Consider the following 9,758-nt stretch of genomic DNA (forward strand, 5'->3'; position numbering starts at 1 on the left):
ATAAAAAGACCAATAATAGCAGTGTGTTATGCATCAACAGCAGCAACAGCTTTTCCAGGTTCTGCAGTCAACTGAACAAAACTGTAGAGACATCCAGCACACTCCATTAAAAAAAAAAAGTAAAAAAACAAAACCCGAGAAAACAGCACAGTTCTGTTACTCTTGTGGTACCTGGCACCATTTTTTTTAAATTAGCTTCTCAATCATCATCTGGAAAGAAAACATTCTGAGCAACATCATTAAAAAACAGCTCTGATAAAGCACGGTCACTACTACGTATCATAAAGCAGGTACAAGCTATTTTACATCCACAGAGGTATGATACAGTACTGTCCTACATCTATAATACTAGAGGATACAATTTAAAAGGCATTATTTGAGACTTGATTCTACTTTTCCAGCAGAGGGCCCAAAGGATGGTGTGACACAGCTTTGTAAAGAAACATACTCTAGACAGGATTTCCTTTCACTAGTGGCACACTTCTAAGGATTCATTCTCTCCATGAATGTCAGCTGAAACCGTTATTCAAAAAATGAAATATCCCTAGAACAAAACCGTATAACCACCGGATTCACATGAAGATGACCTAGTGGAGACAAGCTGGACCTCACCTTACCAACAAGCTATCAAATCTGTAATGTTTAAACAGTGAGACCTCCAAGGAAGGAGATGCCAAGTAGTGCTTCAAAGATTCGGACCACAATCAAACACAGCATCCTTTTCAACAGAAGCAGAAGCTCATCTGAATATGCTCAAGGATGCTGACATTAACATTTAATCATCTCCTCACTCATCCAGGAAGAAGGGGAGATCAGTTACTACTGTACTTTATTGTGTTCAACTAAATCACCATGTTACAAAAATAGCAAGCTGCTATAATAAAAAATAAGGCTCCTCTATCCAGCACCAGATAGCATCATTTTACTTTCAAGCCTAGAAATTGCACACTTGTATATAAACCCACCGAAGATGAGGATTGAGAGTTCATCTTGGTGGATCTTTCCTTTGATGAATATGAAGTGTCCTTCCTTATCTTTTTTGATGACTTTTAATTGAAAATTGATTTTATTTGATATTAGAATGGCTACTCCAGCTTGCTTCTTCTGACCATTTGCTTGGAAAGTTGTTTTCCAGCCTTTCACTCTGAGGTAGTGCCTGTCTTTGTCTCTGAGGTGTGTTTCCTGTAGGCAGCAGAATGCAGGGTCCTCATTGCGTATCCAGTTTGTTAATCTATGTCTTTTTATTGGGGAGTTGAGGCCATTGATGTTGAGAGATATTAAGGAATAGTGATTATTGCTTCCTGTTATATTCATATTTGGATGTGAGGTTATGTTTGTGTGCTTTTCTTCTCTTTGTTTTGTTGCCAAGATGATTAGTTTCTTGCTTCTTCTAGGGTATAGCTTGCCTCCTTATATTGGGCTTTACCATTTATTATCCTTTGTAGTGCTGGATTTGTAGAAAGATATTGTGTAAATTTGGTTTTGTCATGGAATATCTTGGTTTCTCCATCTATGTTAATTGAGAGTTTTGCAGGATAGAGTAACCTGGGCTGGCATTTGTGTTCTCTTAGGGTCTGTATAACATCTGTCCAGGATCTTCTGGCCTTCATAGTTTCTGGCGAAAAGTCTGGTGTGATTCTGATAGGTCTGCCTTTATATGTTACTTGACCTTTTTCCCTTACTGCTTTTAATATTCTTTCTTTATTTTGTGCATTTGGTGTTTTGACTATTATGTGACGGGAGGTGTTTCTTTTCTGGTCCAATCTATTTGGAGTTCTGTAGGCTTCTTGTATGTCTATGGGTATCTCTTTTTTTAGGTTAGGGAAGTTTTCTTCTATGATTTTGTTGAAGATATTTACTGGTCCTTTGAGCTGGGAGTCTTCACTGTCTTCTATACCTATTATCCTTAGGTTTGATCTTCTCATTGAGTCCTGGATTTCCTGTATGTTTTGGACCAGTAGCTTTTTCTGCTTTACATTATCTTTGACAGTTGAGTCAATGATTTCTATGGAATCTTCTGCTCCCGAGATTCTCTCTTCCATCTCTTGTATTCTGTTGGTGAAGCTTGTATCTACAGCTCCTTGTCTTTTCTTTTGCTTTTCTATGTCCAGGGTTGTTTCAATGTGTTCTTTCTTGATTGCTTCTATTTCCATTTTTAATTCCTTCAACTGTTTGATTGTGTTTTCCTGGAATTCTTTCAGGGATTTTTGTGTCTCCTCTCTATGGGTTTCTACTTGTTTATTTATGTTTTCCTGGAATTCTTTCAGGCATTTTTGCGATTCCTCTCTGTAGGCTTCTACTTGTTCTCTAAGGGAGTTCTCCACGTCTTTCTTGAAGTCCTCCAGCATCATGATCAAATACGATTTTGAAACTAGATCTTGCTTTTCTGGTGTGTTTGGATATTCCATGTTTATTTTGGTGGGAGAATTGGGCTCCGATGATGCCATGTAGTCTTGGTTTCTGTTGCTTAGGTTCCTGCGCTTGCCTCTTGCCATCAGATTATCTCTAGTGTTACTTTGTTCTGCTATTTCTGACCGTGGCTAGACTGTCCTATGAGCCTGTGTGTCAGGAGTGCTGTAGACCTGTTTTCCTGTTTTCTTTCAGCCAGTTATGGGGACAGAGTGTTCTGCTTTCGGGCGTGTAGTTTTTCCTCTCTACAGGTCTTCAGCTGTTCCTGTGGGCCCGTGTCTTGAGTTCACCAGGCAGGTTTCTTGCAGGGGAAAAATTGGTCCAACCTGTGGTTCCAAGGCTCAAGTTTGCTCGTGGGGTACTGCCTAAGTCCTCTCTGCGGCGGCAGCAACCAGGAAGATCTGCGCTGCTCTTTCCGGGAGCCTCCGTGCACCAGGGTTCCAGATGACGTTTGGTGTTTTCCTCTGGCGTATGGATGTGCGCAGAGTGCAGTCTCTTCTGGTTTCCCAGGCGTGTCTGCCTCTCTGTAGGTTTAGCTCTCCCTCCCATGGGATTTGGGTGCAAAGAACTGTTTATCTGGTCTGTTTCCTTCAGGTTCCAGCGGTGTTTCAGGCGCAGGGGTCCTGCCGCTCCTGGGCCCTCCCCTACGGGAACCCAGAAGCCTTATACAGTTGCCTCTTGGGCCAGGGATGTGGACAGGGGTGGGCAGTGTTGGTGGTCTCCTCCGCTCTGCAGCCTCAGGAGTGCCCACCTGATCAGGCGGTGAGGTCTCTGTCCCACGGGGTTTGGGAGCAGAGAGCTGCTGCGGGCCGGGATCCGCGGGTGTCTAAAGTTCATTCTTATGAAGATCATGTTAATATAAAGGAGCAAGTTGAGAAAGGAAAAATATGAAATAAATGGTTCAAGTATTAAAGAGACACCAGTAAGTAAAATGGAGTTGAATCCTGTGTCGAAGGTTATTACATTGAATTAAAGAAGTAATGACTTTGGGGCAAGATTCCATTCAGCTAAATTAGCTCCAGGCAACTTAGTACAAAGTTTTAATCTTAAGAGGCAAAGACAAGCAGATCTCTGAGTTCAAGGACAGCCTAGAACAGAGCAAATTTTAAGTGAAGTAAGCTTACATCCAGGTGTGGTGGTAAACACCTTTAACCCCAGGGGACAGGCATACAGATCTCTAAACTCAAGGTCAATCTACAGAGCAGGATCCAGGAGAGCCAAGCTTATGTAGTGAAGGCATCAGATAAAAGGAAGCTACTGATAGTGTAATAGAACAAGGAGTGGGTGGGGCATGTTCCAGTTCCTGCAAGCAGCAGAACTCAGGAGCTTTGACCACGTGTCCCTGGCTTTATATTCAAGAGGAAAAGGAGACTACTGGGACAATTGATGCTGGTCAGTTGGAGCTAAGAAATTAGGTGATTAAGAAGAGACTAATGTCACCAAAGTGAAATATTCTGGGAAGTGTGTTCTGAGAGCACAAAAAAGCTGTGTTCCAGAGATAGCCAAGATTGTCCCTCATGCTGCAGCTCCATGTTGTTTGTGTAAGAATCACCCAGTTGGTACTGGTTTTAAAGGTATGAAGAGATAATGAAGAACAGCTGAGACTTGGGATTGTGAGAGAGCATGGAAGCCATTGGTGAAAGTATAGCCTCAGGTGCAGTTGACAATCCAGGATGGAAGGGGTCAGGCAAAGGATTTGAGACTTGGCACCATGAAGAGAGCCTGTGTGAGGCTATTGGTAAAGCCTACTTGCAGTGGAAGACCCCAATGTATTGGAGATGCCAGTACCATGTGATAATCACCAAGAACCGCAGCTGCAGTGTAGTGGATCAATCTGAACTTAAAATGCCATGGAGGACAGAGCTGGAAAAGTGAAACCAGCCTTTTGAAGAAGCCCAGAAGATCATGAGTGGATCCTGGACATTGAAACGAGTTTGTAACATTGACGCTCCCTTGGATATCCAAAGATGTTAGATCTAGCAGGTCAGATCTAGCAGAGCAGATGTGGGCTATCTTCTGAGGAAAGCTGCTAACAAGGAGAGGAAACAGCTCAGGAGAAAAGTTTTTTGCAGTTAACAAAGGTGAAAAGGAAGTTGAAGATCTGATGACTGCTTTGACATCAGACATGGAGATGGCAGAGTTTTGAGTTTGCCCAGCTGGTTGCCTGTCTTTATTTGGGGATTACAGTTAAGTGATTGGTTGGATCTCAGAAGAGACTTTGAACTTTGGATTATTAGCATTGTTGATAGTGCTATAGAATATTGGGTCTTTGAAAGTTGGACTAAATGTACTTTTTTTTTAAAGACAAATACTCTTTTATTTCTGTTAAACTGAATATACAATTATTGTTCCCTAGGCAACCAACTTTTCCTTACTACTACAGTTTCACATTAATAAAACAGATGGTGAAAAGACAACTTTGATTGTGAAGATCTAATTACAGTAACCTGAACTGGAAACAGAGTGGGGGAACTGAGTGGACCAAGGAAGATGAAATCAATCTCATCCTCAGGATAGCTGAGCTTGATGTAGCTGATGAAAATGACATAAACTGGGATCTTCTAGCTGAGGGATGGAGCAGTGTTCGTTCACCACAGTGGCTTCGAAGTAAATGGTGGACCATCAAAAGGCAAATCGCAAACCATAAGGATGTTTCGTTTCGTGCTTCAACAGACTCCCCTGTTGCTTCTGTTGACTCAGAAACAATAACACTAAACAGTGGAACACTACAAACATTTGAGATTCTTCCATCTTTCCATTTACAGCCTACTGGTACTCCAGGCACCTACCTTCTTCAAACAAGCTCAAGTCAAGGCCTTCCCCTAACACTGACCACAAGTCCCACAGTAACCCTGGCAGCTCCTGCTTCTCCTGAATAGATCATTGTTCATGCTTTATCCCCGGAACATTTGTTGAACACAAGTGACAATGTCACAGTACAGTGTCACACACCAAGAGTCATCATTCAAACTGTTGCTACAGAGGACATCGCTTCTTCAATATCCCAAGCAGAACTGACAGCTGATAGTGATTTTCATTCATCTGATTTTCCTGAGCCTCCAGATGCACTAGAAGCAGACACTTTCCCAGATGAAATTCCTCGGCCTAAGATGACTATACAACCATCATTTAATAATGCTCATGTGTCTAAATACAGTGACCAAAATAGCACAGAACTGATGAATAGTGTCATGGTCAGAACAGAGGAAGAAATTGCTGACACTGACCTTAAGCAAGAACAGCCTTCCGACTTAGCCAGTGCTTATGTTACTGAGGATTTAGAGTCTCCTACCATAGTACACCAAGTTCATCAGACAATTGATGATGAGACAATACTTATCGTTCCTTCACCACATGGCTTTATCCAGGCATCTGATGGTATAGACGCTGAGTCTGTCTTGCCTTTGACAACACTAACAGATCCCATATTTCAACATCATCAGGAAGAATCTAATATAATTGGATCATCTTTGGGCAGTCCTGTTTCTGAGGACTCAAAGGATGTTGAGGACTTGGTAAACTGTCACTAGATTGTTAGAAGCAGGTACTTCAGGAAGCCACATTGTTGACTACATTGTCTCCAAAGAAAGGAGCCATCCCAAGAGTCCTGGTCTGCCATTCCTCTGGCCTGTGCATAGCTGCTGTGCTTAAGCCATGCACATCGTTGCTGCTGTTACCTTCTACCTCCTTTTAAGTAGATCATCTGAGGTCCAATTTTATAAGTGTGTTATGATGGAGGACAGGAAGTGTGAGCTGCCCAGACTTGTTAAGTTTTGTGTCAAGAGGGAGTTGCAGTCACTGCAGCTACTTCTGTCACCAAAGCTTAACTCCTCTGGTTTACTTCTAAACAGTAATACCCATCTCTGCGGTGGACACTGAGCTCTGCCCAGACTCAGGCCGGTCTGCTTACAATTCAGGTTATATTAGCAACAAGGTCCAGCTCACCTTAGCAGTGACTTTCAGAAAGACTAACTTAGGAGTTTATGACATGACCAGCATCCAGGTCCAAGATCATGGGAGGTGGCTGTGATGGTTAACCCATTGCTGGCAGTGGGAGCTGACTGAGGCAGGGTAAAGGACAAAGCAGAGAATCAAGAAAATTCACTACAGGTCTTTGGTTTTTAACTTTTAAAGGGAATGTGGGTAAAGTGGTAACACAATGCACTGGTAACCAAGCAGTTATCACCCTCATCAGAAACCAGTCCTTAGTTTACAGTTAGCACTTTGAAGTGAGATTAAATGAAGGGAGGTAATATTGCCTGTATTTGATAACCATGACTTTTTTTTATTACACGTTTTACTATATAAATTGCCCAGAAGATAGTTGAGGGGTATTAGAGTATGCTGTTCACTTAGTGCATTACCTGGTGGGGGTACAGTATAGCTTCTCCCTCAGGCACTTTTAAAAAACAAAGTTTGCTTCTGTATCAAAAGAAAACAAATCAACAGTCATTCCTAAGGTAAAGCCAAAAGTAGCCTCTAGGGCTTTAGTGATATGATACTTATAGAAAAGTCAAAAAAAAAAAAGGAAACTTGTATAAATTATTTTATTTATTACTGTAAATGTACTTTTTTAATGCTCTGTTTGGGTATGTCCCCCATAGACTCATGAATTTGAATAAGCCTATGGAGACCACGGAGAGGAATGTGATGGTTTGCATATGCTTGGCCCAGGGAATGGCAATATTTAGATGTGTGGCTTTATTGGAGTAGGTGTGTCACTGTGGGCATGGGTTTGAACACCCTCCCCCTAGCTGCCTGAGGATGCTCAGTCTGTTCCTGGCTTCCTTTGGATGAAGATGTAAAGTGCTCAGCTCCTACTGCATCATGCCTGTCAGGATGCTGCCATGCTCCCGCCTTGATGATAATGGCCTGACACTCTGAATCTGTAAGCCAGCCCCAATTAAATGTTGTCCTTTATATACTTGCATTGGTCATGATGTCTCTCCACAGCAATAAAACCCCAACTAAGAGAGTCAGCAAGTACACTCAGCTGATAAAGACATTTTTTACCAAGACACACCCTCAGTTTGAACTCAGTGATCTGTATGGACATCTTCATGTGTACCACCACTATATAAACAAATAATTTTATCTTAAACGTTTCAAAGGCAGAATTGAATTGACAATGAGATTGAAATAATAAACAGAGAAAATGCAGGTTCAGACAAGAATCAACGAATACTCCCCAACTGGTTTAGGCATGAATATGATATAGTTGTTGCCTGAGAGCTCTGTCAGAGCCTGACAAATACAAAGGCAGATGCTCACAGCCAACCATTAGACTGAGCACGAGGTCCCTATTGGACGACTTAAAGGACTGAAGGAGGTGAAGGGGTTTGCAACCCCATAGGAAGTACAACAATATCAACCAACCAAACCCCGCAGAGCTCCCAGGGACTAAACCACCAACCAAAGAATACACAGGGAGGGACCCATGGCTCCATCAGCATATATAGCAGAGGATGTCCTTTGTCCTTGTTGGACATCAATGGGAGGAGAGGCTCTTTGTTCTGTGAAGCCTTGTTGTCCCAGTTTAGGGGAATTCCAGGGCAGGGAGGCATGAGTGTGTGTGTCAGGAAGCCTAAAAGCAGAGGGAGCAGGGTTGGGATAGGGAGTTTCCAGAGGGGAAAAGTGAGAAGGGGTTAACATTTGAAATGTAAATAAAAGAAAATATCCAGTAAAAAAAAAAAAAGTATTTCTGGGGTGTTGGGAACAATGTCCTTAAAACCCTCCATTATTGATGTTAATAGTATAGTTAGAGTTAAGTGTGACTGGGTTCATGGACAATTCCCAGCCAGCTGCAGAAGGCTTATACAAATCTGGTGGTCAGGATGAATAATGATATGATAAAGTTGTGACCTTGCTGAGAAATACATCTGATGTCATGATGCCCAATGTGATGACCTGTAACCTTTCTGAAAAACCAACATCCTGTTAACATCAGCTGACCACAAAAGAGCTGTGTCCTTGGCCTGCATAAATGTGTCTCACTTTCTGCCTCTCTCTGTTATCCATGTTATGGTATAAATTCAGCCTTGGGAAAAAATAAAATTGTCGCCTTGATCAGACTCTTGTCTTGGTGTCCTTCTTCATTCTCTTCTAGGTACCTTCTGAACCCTCACTGACTATCCTGCAGGATGAGATAGTGGGGGGATCACCATCCCAAGACTCAAATTCTTTTACAGAGCATCAGTGACAAAACTGTATGGTACTGATACAGAGACAGACAGGTAGATCAATGGAATAAAATTGAAGACCTAGAAATGAACCCTCACACCTATGGCTGCCCCCTTGTATAATACTTCCCCACTATACCTCTGCTTCTCCTGTGAGCAGGTAGGGCCCACATGAGTATTCCTACATCCTGTCACTTCAAGTCTTTGGGAGGCTAGACAGTTCACTTCCTACCAATCCAGACAAGGTAGCCCAAGTAGAAGAATGTTCTCCACATACAGGTAACAGCTTTTGCAAGAGCACCAGTTTCAGTTGTTCCAGACCTACATGAAAACTGAAATGCACATCTGCTATATATGTGGGGCGAGCCCTAGTTCCAGACGATGTATGTCCTTTGGTTGGTGATTCAGACTGTGAGAGCCCCTAGGGTACAAACTAGTTCATTCTTTTGGTCTTCCTGTGAAGTAATCCTCTTTCGGGCCTGCAATCCTTCCTGCTATTCTTCCATAACAGTCCCAAACTCCATCCTCTGTTTTACTGTGGGTTTCTGTATCTGTATGAATCAGCTGCTGGTTGGAGCTTCTCAAAGGACACTATCAGTGGGACAAATTGGCAGACTACAGATTAGGAAAGATACTTCACCAACCCTACATCTGACAGAGAGCTAATATCCAAAATTTACAAAGAAACAAGAAGCTAGATATCTACCAAAATAATCCAATTAAAAAATGGGGAACAAATCTCAACAGAGAAATTTCAAATGGCTGCGAAGCACGTAAAGAAATGGTCAAAGAGTTTAACCATTAGTGAAATGCAGATCACATCTACAAAGTTCCATCTTATACCCATCAAAATGGCTAAGATCAAAAACTCAAGAGATCGCACATGTTGGTGAGGATGTGAGCAAGGGGACCACTCTTTCGTTGCTGGTGGGCATGCAAACTTATATAACCACTTTGGAAATCAATTTTGCACTATCTCAGAAAACTCATTGACTTTTTGCTAATGGTGAAAATCTTATTTTCTGGTATTCTAACACTGAAGAATATTTAAGCCCTCTGTTCTCACTCCACCTCTATCAAATCAACTTCTAGGAAAATTGGAACCCAATCTCCATTACTGTTTCTTCAGAAAAGACTACCCTGACTCCAAACAAAACCTTCCTTTATGGT

The 9,758-nt window shown here is 42.0% G+C and overlaps 1 pseudogene across 1 annotated transcript; it reads left to right on the forward strand.

Moving 5' to 3' along the window:
* The first annotated feature begins 970 nt into the window (after positions 1–970).
* Dmtf1-ps2 (cyclin D binding myb-like transcription factor 1, pseudogene 2) lies at positions 971–5,977 on the forward strand (annotated as a pseudogene). Its single transcript, XR_015646866.1, has 2 exons — positions 971–993; positions 4,853–5,977. The product of XR_015646866.1 is annotated as a cyclin D binding myb-like transcription factor 1, pseudogene 2 (transcript).
* Positions 5,978–9,758: the final 3,781 nt, after the last annotated feature.

The sequence above is a fragment of the Rattus norvegicus genome, chromosome X, assembly GCF_021556685.1.
Source record: "Rattus norvegicus strain SHRSP/BbbUtx chromosome X, alternate assembly SHRSP_T2T, whole genome shotgun sequence".
Lineage (NCBI taxonomy): Eukaryota > Metazoa > Chordata > Mammalia > Rodentia > Muridae > Rattus > Rattus norvegicus.